At 41.6% G+C, this 12,249-nt stretch overlaps 1 protein-coding gene across 2 annotated transcripts in view; it reads right to left on the reverse strand.

The window, feature by feature from the left end:
- The window catches only part of STPG2 (sperm tail PG-rich repeat containing 2), a 993,492-nt gene that overhangs the window by 799,693 nt on the left and 181,550 nt on the right, over window positions 1-12,249 (reverse strand). The window lies entirely within an intron of this gene.

Genomic DNA, 12,249 nt, shown 5'->3' on the forward strand with positions numbered 1-12,249 from the left:
GGTGGTGCACCCCTGGGCATCTCATCCAGTCAACCAGTACCCTGCTTTGTACTGATGAGAAGCAAAACTGTATTGTCTATACATGGATGTCTCTGGTTTGGCTGACCACCTAATTTGTATACTTTATTCCTATGGAGCATTGCCTGAAAAATAAATCTCTATGCACCACTGTGTCCCTCCAGTGTGTCTTGCCCAATTACTTAGCCCCCTCTCTTAGTCTTTCTTTGGCAAGGGAACCTGTCTTTAAATGAATGCTGCCCCTACTTATGCATTTATGCTAATATTAGGTGCTTGCCTAGAACTTTCTGTATATAAACTGCAGCACATGACAGAGAAGAGTCATGCACTGCCTGATGGTTATTCATGAGCTCCTGCTTACCCATCCATCAATGATTAATAGTTTTCTCCTTAGGAGAAATGTGTCAATCATCTGCAAGTGGGTAGAGAAAGGGAGAATTTTGTTGGGAAATTGTTTAGCCATTCTCATAAACCTGCATTAAAACTCTATACAAGTCTAAGACAAACTGAAATTGCAACATTGTTTCTGTTTAGGCTGTGCTTCTCCACTCCTCCCACTAGAATGTTCTAGTTCAGTGAGAAACTGTATATAAGGAGAGCAGTCAGAGCCCTGAGTTGTCTGCAGATAAAGACCAGTGTTTAGTAGGAGAAACTCTGCCAGTCTGTAGGGACCAGTATTTAGTAGAATAGAAGACACTCTACCAGACTGTATGAGTGACCAGAAAAATACGCTGAGGTGGGGATACTCTGCCACAGACCCTGGGTCACCAACACTTTGACCCGAGGGTTTAAAAAAAATAGACAGTCTGAGGGAGGAGTATGTAACTCCAAAATGCGTTTGGTGAATATATATACCTCCGAAGGTAATATGAATGTGACTTGCACCATTATAACATGCCTCTAGATAATAACTTTTTAATGATCAAGGCTTACTGAAGAACCTTCCATAGAGCTGTTCCTGCAGAGAAAAACAGCAAGCAGCAACACGTACTGCTCATCCAATAGAAGCCTGAGATTGATTAAAGAACCAGCCTTCAACCACCTGGGACGCCACGTAGAACGCTGAGAGATCCGAGCCAGCCCTAATACAGCAGCTCGCAGTGCTCCTGAGTCGATTCTGGGCACGTACAAGAGTGGTAACATAACAATAAGAACTTATAACATATAACTTCTAACCATTAACTGTTCTACCTTTGAACTTTAAATCTTATTGGAAAGAAAGTTGATATTGAAACGGAGGTATTGACTTGGATTAACTAATGCTTGCATCGAGTAATATGGAATTCAGATATTATTATACGAGCACAAACAATTAATTATTCCTAATATAGGAGAGGTTTTAATATACCATCAGAGATAATCTATACTTTTTATCTATAATTTATAGAGTGATTCATCTATCAATTCATGCATGTAAAACAGCGTTACTATTGGACAACTCTCTATGAATTCACAATTATATTGACATTTTTTTCATTTTTAATTTTATTCTTTATTTTGTGTATGTTATGTTTATATGAAATAATTATGATGTCACCAAGTAAAATGTATTTATAATCAGATTATATAGAGATATATCTAAGATCAATTCAGCCTATTAGGGTGTTTTTAATATTTTATTATGGTTTTATTTATTCTTTATCAATTAAAGGTTTATTGTTGAATATACGTTTGCCTCCATGCTGAACAAGAAAGTAGAGTGCCCTCCAAACTATCTATATTTTGAAACAATATATTTACTTGGCAGAGGGTGTGCCGTGGAGTGAGCACCTTGACCATTTTTGCCCAGTGTGGTGGAGCCACTGTACATTTTTACTTTGACCAGAGGGCCAGCCGGACAACTGACTCACAGAACCTGGGCCACCAGCCTTTTGGCCAGGCTACCAGCCATCTGAGACAAAGCTTGGGCCTTTCGACAGAACAAAACCTTCTTCTGCCAGCTCAGTGCCATTGGGGTTCACCACGTCTTACTATCCCTTCTGGAGAGCAATAACACATTAGGACAACTTGACGGTGTGCCAGGGACCCAGCGTAGCATTGAGATCACCCCAAACTGTCAAGAACTCTTCTAGGGCATGTGCTGCCAGTACTGTACAGTAAGAGCTCCATAACCACTTTACAATTGCAGATAAGTGACAGACTACTGAAATCTGTCTGTTTCATTAACTGCAGCATAATTTAGGTGACAGGCTCTTTTTAAGTAGCTTTAATACATCATGCATTATAATACAGCAACACTAGCGGGCTGTTCACAAGTATTAAAAAATGTGATATGAACAGCCTCTCCACTATGAGGGAGATCTCTCTTGTGCAAGAAAAGTGGTTTTAAAAAGTTGCAAGCTGTGTGACTTTTTAAATTCCACTTTTTTGGAGGGAAAAGTTGCAAGTGCCTTTTTGTATGCTGCCCTGGCCACTTTTCCAAAAGGGTGTATGGCAAGGCTGGAAAAGAGGTGTGACCAACAGTGGTGAAAAATGTGTCTCCAGTTTTCTGTTGCAAGTGAAGCCAGAAATCTGTGGCAATTGTGAGCTGTCATAGATTTCTGTTTAGGTGCACGGACTGCTGGAGGATGAGCCTAATTTATGACAAGGCTGGGAACTTCATCATAAATTAGGCACATCCTCTAGCAGCGCAGGGGATATCAAGACCAGTCCAACAAATAAAAAAAAGGTATACTTTAAACGCATCCTACATCCTATTTTTTCTTCCAATAGAACCCAATAGTGATGGAAGTCACTGCATGACGTCTATCTCAAGCATCCATTTAATGTATAGCCATGTGTATACATTAAACATGGGACAAAAAAGTGATGTTGACAGCCTAACAAATGTCACTGACTGCACAGATGAAATGAGAATAAAGCATCAGGCACGACAGACTTATAACAGACTGACAGTTGTCATAGAGTAAAATGAAGATAAGCAATGCCCTCAGTTATGCAAGTTACTCCTGGAGAAACTGAATAGGTATATCAAGCTGATCCTACCATGGAATATTATGTTATATAGTATTAATTTAAAATATATACTGAAAAGGGTTAACTATACACTACACATTATGCTGATATATATGGTATCTATACTAAACAGATCCTGTCAGGTTGAACATGGTATCTGAGCTGAAGGCAGCCTGTTATATAGCAGGAGGAGCAGAGCAGAATGATATGTAGTTTTGTGAGAAAATATTCAGTAAAATTTGTATTTTATTCATTTAGAGGGCAGAAGAGGGCAACTAAAGTAATAACTGGAATGGGTGGACTACAGTACCTCGAAAGATTATCAAAATTAGGGTTATCCAGTTTATAAAAAAGATGACTAAGGGGAGATCTAATAACTATGTACAAATTTATCAGGGGTCAGTACAGAGATCTTTCCCATCATCTATTCATTCCCAGGACTGTGACTGTGACGAGGGGACATCCTCTGCGTCTGGAGAAAAGAAGGTTTATACACAAACATAGAAGAGGATTCTTTACGGTAAGAGCAGTGAGACTATGGAACTCTCTGCCTGAGGAAGTGGTGATGGTGAGTTCACTAAAAGAGTTCAAGAGAAGCCTGGATGTATTTCTGGAGTGTAATAATATTACTATTTCTGGTCTAAAGATAAATTGGGGGAAATCACATATGTTACTATTAGGAGATAGACAATTACAAGGAGACACACGGGTGCATGTTCTCAAAAAACATGAAAATTTTAAATATCTCGGTGTACAAATCTCCGGAAATATAGAAGAATATGAAAAATTAAATGTCCTCCCCCTAATAAAAGAATTAAGAACTAAAATACATATATGGAAAAAACTGCCAATGTCAATCCAAGGTAGGGTAAATCTAATAAAAATGGTCCTTCTCCCAAAGATACTCTATATATTGCATAATGCTCCAGTGAGAATACCGCAGACTACCTTTAAATTACTAGATAGACTAATGGGGGACCTCATCTGGAAAGGTGCGATCCCTCGGATAAAGAAGGAAGTCCTCCAGCTCCCAGTGCAGGAGGGAGGTTTAGCGGTCCCTAATTTGTTTCTTTACTACTTAATAATTCAATACGGGAATATAAAGGGTAGCTTAGATAGTCAAGTGGGTAGGCAAGAATTAAATAGATGGGGTTGGAAAGAGGGAGGAAATCACTTAGAGGTGTTGGAGTCAGGTTTTTTGGGGAAAAAAATTCAGATAATAGAATATTAAACTTAATAGAATATGTATGGGGGGAAATTAAGAAGATATTGGAGATTAAAGGGTTCTTGAAATACACACCGATATGGAAAAATCTTAATTTAAAAGAATTAGAAACAATAAGGGACTATATAGATTGGGAGAAAAAAGGAATGAAATATTTAGATCAGATCTTTGAGGAAGATAAGCTGAAAGACTTCAATACAATGGTGTTGGAATTTGGGATCTCCCATATTGATACGTATAAATATCTCCAACTTAGGAATGCACTGCGGACAGTGGCACAGGAGGATAGGTATAGAAGGGAAAAATCAGACAGGTTGGATAAGTTCATTATAGTAGGGGAAGGAGCTGGAACAACAGCAAGGAGATATAGGCTTTTGATGGACAGAAAGAAAAAAAAAATTACAATGCTAGCTCTAGGTAAATGGGAAAAAGATCTAGGCTCCCTTACAGAAGAAAATTGGAGAGATGCCCTTAGAAATTATGCTACAATCTCGGATAGGGGCTCACATAAGATCTCACAATTTTTTATAGTGCACAGATTACATCGATCTCCATGGATGTTGAAAAGAATGGGAGTGAAAGCAACAGACAAGTGTCCAAAATGTGGGGAGGAGAGAGCAGATTTAATACATTGTTTTTGGAGATGTCCCAAGCTCCATAGATATTGGACAGAAATAATGGAAACTATATTTTTGCTCCTGAAAGTCCGGCTGCCCAATGATCCAATAACTTGTATTCTAGGGGTAACTGAACATTTGAAGCTAAACAAAAAAACACGACTGGTTTTGAATAAAGTATTATTTCAGGCCAGATTGCTCATACTTAGGCAATGGATAAAAGTAGATTTACCGACAGTGGGACAATGGAGAAAAACGATAGATAATTTAATTAAAGAAGAACGAGTGATGGAGAATTATATAAAAAGGTCAATAAACCTCGACCAAGTCTGGAAAAATTGGTTGCTTTAGTGTTTGAGGATGTTTTTTTTTTTTTTTTTTTTTTTCTCACGTCCCCAGGAGGGAGGGGGGGGGAGGAGGGTGGGAAACGGGGGAAGGTAGGGAAAGAAAAAGGAACTGTATTTATTAATTGTGAATGGCTGATTTGTGCTTATTTGATTTTAATGGATTTGTTCCTTGTGTGAAATCTAAATAAAGACTAATTTAAAAAAAAAAAAAATAATAATATTACAGGCTATAGCTACTAGAGAGGGGTTGTTGATCCAGGGAGTTAGGCTACTTTCACATCTGCCTTTTCAATTCCGCTATTGAGATCCGTCATAAAATCTCAAAAGCGGAAGAAAATGCTTCTGTTTTGTCCCCATTCATTGTCAATGGGGACAAAAGTGAACTGAACAAAACAGAAGACACCAAAATACATTCCGTTCCATTTGGTTGCGTCCCCATCACGAACAGAAAAACGCTGCAAGCAGCGTTTTTCTGTCCGCGATGTGGTGCAGAGCAAGACAGATCCATTGTCACGGATGATGTTGCAGATAGCTGAAACTTATGAATAAACGTCTGACTGGCTTGATCCCAAACTAAGGAGCATATAGGAGCGGCCTATAAAACCCTAAGAGCTCTCCCTGACTGCTATGCCCATGCAAGGGTCTCAATGACAGACGATTGCATGCCCACGTACCTAAGACTGTGTGACACCTGAAAACCCTATAATATTGAGGGGACACAACCACCGGCTACCTGCACTTAATACGGACGGAGTCAGGGTTACCTAGAATCAAGCCAGCAAGGAAACACAATACATTAAAAGATGTATCTGAGCAAACAGCAGCAGCCTCCATCACCCACATTCAGGCCTGGACCAGGCACACGTCTCTTATCCGCCACACACTTATGTCTCTCACTCATCTTCTTCAGATTACCCTGAATCTTTTGCCGAATAAATGACAAAGACGAGATACTGTAAATCTCTCCTCATCAGGTAAACCAGAAGACCGCTGTCCAGAGAATGTCCCAAACTGCGGATGAAACCCATATGCACCAAAAAATTGTGACTTATCAGAGGACTCCTGGCGACGGTTATTTAAAGAAAACTCAGCAAGGGACAAAAAAGAATACAAGTCCTCCTGATTTTCTGCCACAAAACAGCGCAGATATGTCTCCAGATTCTGATTGACGCGTTCGGTCTGACCATTCGACTGCGGGTGAAAAGCAGAAAAGAGCGACAACCGAATCCCGAAGCGAGAACAGAAGGCCTTCCAGACTCTGGAAACAAATTGCGTGCCCCTATCAGAAACGATGTCTGAAGGAATGCCATGCAATTTAACAATGTGATCAACAAACACTTGCGCCAACGTCTTAGCATTGGGTAACCCAGGAAAGGGAATGAAATGCGCCATTTTGCTAAAATGGTCCACTACCACCAGAATCACAGTCTTCCCCGAGGAACGAGCCAGGTCCGTAATGAAGTCCATGGACAGATGCGTCCAAGGTTGGGAAGGAATGGGTAACGGGAGGAGAGAACCCGATGGCCGTGAATGAGGGACCTTGGCACAAGAGCAGGTCTCGCAGGCTGCCACAAAACCCTCAACCGTCTTACGAAGAGCCAACCACCAGAATCTCCGAGCAATGAGATCCACTGTGGCTCTACTCCCTGGGTGCCCAGCAAGGACAGTATCATGGTGCTCCTTAAAAACCTTGTGTCGTAAAGCGAGAGGCACAAACAACCTCCCAGGAGGACAAAGATCAGGAGCCTCTGCCTGGGCTGCCTGAACCTCTGCCTCCAAATCAGGAAAAAAGAGCAGAGACGACCACCCCTTCAGCCAAAATGGGACCCGGGTCTTCAAAGTTCTCCCCTCCTGGAAAACAACGTGACAGGACATCCGCCTTCACATTTTTAACCCCAGGGCAGAACGTGACAACAAAATTAAACCTAGAAAAGAACAAAGACCATCTGGCCTGTCTCGGGTTCAGACGCTTAACCTTAATTCCAAGTAGGCCAGATTCTTATGGTCGGTAAATACGGTAATAGGGTGTCTGGCTCCCTCTAACCAATGGCACCATTCCTCAAAAGCTAATTTGATGGCCAACAACTCCTTATCTCCCACATCGTAATTTCTCTCTGCAGAGGAGAGTTTCCTTGAGAAAAAGGCACACGGTCGCCATTTGGCAGGAGAGGGACCCTGAGATAAGTCCGCACCCACACCCACCTCAGAAGCGTCCACCTCAACAATAAAAGGTAGAGAGACATCAGGTTGTACCAAAATCGGAGCAGAAAAAAAACTCTCTTTGATACTAGAAAAGGCTTTAAGCGCATCTACTGACCACGAGGAAAAATCTACCCTCTTTTTAGTCATATCAGTGAGTGGCTTAACAACAGAGGAATAATTCAAAATGAACTTTCTGTAATGATTGGCAAAACCCATAAACCGCATCAGCGCCTTCTGATTCTCAGGAAGCTCCCAATGAAGCACAGTGCAGACCTTCTCACGGTCCATGCGAAAAACAGAAGCGGAGAGAATAAAACCAAGAAATTGAATCTCCGGAACCGCAAACACACATTTTTCCAGTTTAGCATACAATTTATTCTCCCGCAGAATCAGCAAGACCTGACGTAGGTGGTCCCGATAAGTCTTGAAATCAGGAGAAAAAATCTAAATGTCATCTAGATACACCAGAACAAATTTCCCCATTAAATGATAAAAAATGCTGTTCACAAAAAGTTTCAAGACGGCCGGAGCATTCATCAAACCAAAGGGCATAACTAACTTCTTGAAATTACCCTCAGGGGTATTGAAGGCCGTCTTCCATTCGTCCCCTTCCCTGACCCTGACTAGGTTGTATGCCCGTCTTAAATCCAACTTAGAAAAAACTTTAGCCCCAATAATCTGGTTTAACAGGTCCGGGATCAGAGGAAGCCGATATGGGTCACGAATTGTAATACGGTTCAGCTCCCTGAAATCCAGACAAGGTCTTAAAGAACCATCTTTTTTCTTAAAAAAAAAAAAAACAGCGGCAACAGGGGACTTCGAGGGTCGGATGTGTCCCTCTCTTAGGCTCTCAGAGATATAAGTACACATAGCGACTCTTTCAGGTTGGGAGAGATTGTATAAACGTGATTTTGGCAACTCCTGGACGCCACTCTAGGAAAACACATCTGAAAATTCAGAGAGAAAATATGGTACAGTACTGGTAGAAACCTCTGAAAGAGACGCCGTGAGGCAATTCTCTCTGCAAAACTCACTCCAACCATTTATTTACCTTGTTTCCAATCAATGGTGGGGTTATGTTTAGTGAGCCAGGGTAGCCCCAACACTAGAGAAGTAGGTAATCCGCTTAGGATGAAACATGACATATCCTCAACATGAGGGTCACCCACAATCAAACGGATATTGTGAACTATGCCCTTTAAAGGGAACCTGTCACCGGGATTTTGTGTATAGAGCTGAGGACATAGGTTGCTAGATGGCCGATAGCACATCCGCAATACCCAGTCCCCATAGCTCTGTGTGCTTTTATTGTGTAAAAAAGCGATTTGATACATATGCAAATTACCCTGAGATGAGTCCTGTGCGTGAGATGAGTCAGGGACAGGACTCATCTCAGGTTAATTTGCATATGTATCAAATTGCTTTTTTTCCACAATAAAAGCACACAGAGCTTTGGGGACTGGGTATTGCGGATGTGCTAGCGGCCATCTAGCAACCCATGTCCTCAGCTCTATACACAAAATCCCGGTGACAGGTTCCCTTTAACAATCTTTGAGAAAGTGGAGTGGAATCGATAGCAAAAACAGGTATATCCTTTTCCAAAGTGCATACCTGGAAACCATGCGTTATTGTAAATTGATTATCAATGAGATTGACAGCTGCTCCACTATCTACAAAAATTTCACAAACAATGTTCTTGCTGTCTAGCGCCACCCTGGCAGGTAGGAGAAAACGGGAACTACAAGCAAATGGCAAACCTTCAATTTCCGCATCAACCTTGCCAATAGTAACAAATGGAAAGTTTTTAGAGGGTTTTTTTTCTTTCAGTTTTTTTTTATTACCCTCAGAAAACTCTATGAATCTCCTAGAGGGGCAAACATTAGCCAAATGATTTATACCCCCACAACAGAAACATACCCTCCTCTGAGAGCTGAATCCTCTACTATCAGAGGCAAGCAAACCCAGCTGCATGGCCTCCTCCTCAGAGGGGATTGAGAGAGACTGAGACCCCTGCGCACTGAATGAGACAGTCCCACTGTCCTTGGGCTGAATATGACAGGAAGGAGTAGTCTCCTCTCTCTCTCTAAGATGCCTGTCAATACGAACAGTTAGAGACATGGCAGATTCTAACGAGGCTGGTCTCTCATGAAAAGCAAATGCATCTTTCAATCTTTCCGAAAGACCATGACAAAATTTACTTCAGAGTGCAGCATCATTCCAACCAGTATCAGCTGCCCATCTCCGAAATTCAGAACAATATATCTCTGCGGACTGTTTACCCTGGTATAAAAGACGCAGTTTAGATTCAGCCAGAGCAATACGATCCGGGTCATCATATATCTGCCCCAGGGCTACAAAAAATTAATCCACCGATCGGAGGGGCTGTGCCAAAAGGCCCAAGACTGAGCGTTATCCCTGAGCAGCGAGATGATGATCCCCACCCTCTGCTCCTCATCACCAGAGGAATGGGGAAGTAGGCGAAAATGAAGTTTGCAAGCCTCTCTAAAGCGAACAAAATTCTCACTAACCCCGGAGAACGTATCCGGAAGCGAGATCTTAGGCTCGGAACAAACTTCATGAACGCCAGAAGAACCAGTCACCTGAAACTAAGACACAGTTTTACGGAGATCTGCTACCTCCAGTGAAAGACCTTGCATGCGGTCAATCAAGGCTGAAACCGGATCCATACTTAAGACGGTTACGGCGGTTTATAATGTCACGGATGATGTTGCAGATAGCTGGAACTTATGAATAAACGTCCGACTGGCTTGATCCAAAACTAAGGAGCATATAGGTTAGCCCTTTAACTTTCCTTATTTATAGTTGCTTCTCCCACAATGCTGTGCAGTTTATAGCTTCAGTGGTATCTGTGGTCCTGTTGCTGCCATAGCTGCTGGAAAGTTTAAGTGTTTCCTTTACCTTTTTGCTTTTTGTTTTCGTTTATCTGTGTGTTGTTTTTTCCCTGCCCTTTGTTGTAGGCCTGAGGGAGACTCCTGGTCAACCTTCCTTTCTGGAGGAACAGGTAGTCTCAGTCCTGTCACTATCGCCAGGGTCTTATAGGGTGAGTTAGGACTCTAGGTACTCCTGCGTATGAACTGACCTTCTGTACCTTTGGGGTCTATTCATACTGATAGCTAGTCAATACTGTGACTAGGGATTTGACTAGGAGGCGTCCTTCTTTCTTCCTTTGCTTTCAGGCCTTGTTCCTTGTTCCCTCTCCTTCTTGTCCGGTGTGGTGTCTCCCTCCCACACACGGGCATGACAAAGAAGTTCTCAAATGACAACAGCTACAACCTCAGTTCTGTACTGTATTGAAGTATATTGGAATGTTTCCTATGAATCCTGCTACAGAATCCAATAAGTTGTATATTTTTCAATAAATCAACAAAATTTATAAGGAACCCCAGTCCAGTTGCTATAACCAATAGCAAGAGAAATTACTCAAATTACAGAATATTTTACAGGCCCTTCTAATTATTTATGGCAATAAGAGATGCTGGTTGTAGGCACTGGAGCTGAATTGCTTCAAGTTTTATCTAGTCTCAGAATGCAGTAGAAACACAAGTGAATACAACACATTACAAATGCAATACATTGGTGGCCCTTGTCCACAAGCGTGAGTGACACGGCATGGGTGACCCCCTCTTTATGACATCCATATGACCTAATACAGCACATGAACAGGGACATATAAAGAAATTATTTATTATGGTTTAAAAAGTTGATAGCTCAACAGCTATTTGTTAACTCGGTAGTAAATAGAATAAGAATAACCCAAAATTTATCAATGGATTTGCATCAGCTTTTTGACATTTAAAAGTTACAAATTATGACACACGTGATAATTGCTCTATAATATTCTCTTCTCCCATCCCTATTGAAAAGTGCCAAGAAAGTGGGCATAGATTAGCAGGAGGGTTGTAGCCAACAGCAGTTTAGCACATTCAAAGGAGTTATCCAGGTGTAATTTTTTTCCTCCCCCTTTGCTTCCCCTGCCAGGCCCTGTAACCTAATAATATACTAGTAGTACTTTTTCCGTCCCTCTCCAGAGATCAGGAGAGTGGCCTCATGAATGCACCTTCTGTGGAGACAGTATGAGATCACGACCAGGCCTCCTATATTCCCGTCTGTCAGAATCCCTGGCAGAATAGTAGTAAGTCCACTGCTTGTCATATCAAAGCTGTGTGGAAGGAAACATTAGGAGGAGACATCAAAGGGACGATGAAGGGTGAAGTGGGCGTTGTTTTCATCCGAGGGTGTAGTAGGTGTTTACGTTTCTGGATGATCTAACACGATGGGAAGTGTTGTGGCTGCTTCTCATCTACGCCCACCACCTGGAAGTTTGGGTTGTAAAAAATGGAGCACAGCAGGAGCATGGAGACTGAAGTGAAGACTCAGGAACATAACCGGTACTATTTTTTGCTTTGTATGAGACTAGATGGGGTTTACACAATTAAATGAAATTTTTTAGGATCTTCTTCTTCTATGGTGCAAAACGTGGCACAAATATAAGCCTGCTCATAGCAATCATATATTTAAATTTGTTTGCTTAAAAATAGACTAAAATGCATTAAATGTATTTAGTGGCACATGCCTTTTAGCAAATTTGATGCATTTAAGTCTAACGATCTTCGGTTTCAGACTGGGGTATTAAACACCAGTCTTAACAAGTCTTGCCCTAAGTATTCATTTTAGGGTCCATTCACACGTCCGCAAAATGGGTCCGCACCCATTACGCAATTTTGTGGAACAGGTGCAGACCCATTCATTTTCAATGGGGGCGGAACGTGCTATCCACATCCGCATTTGCGGATCCGCACTTCCGCTCCGCCATAAAATTGAATATGTCCTATTCTTGTCCGCAATTGCGGACAAGAAAAGGCAT

Source organism: Bufo gargarizans, chromosome 1 (assembly GCF_014858855.1).
Source record: "Bufo gargarizans isolate SCDJY-AF-19 chromosome 1, ASM1485885v1, whole genome shotgun sequence".
NCBI lineage: Eukaryota > Metazoa > Chordata > Amphibia > Anura > Bufonidae > Bufo > Bufo gargarizans.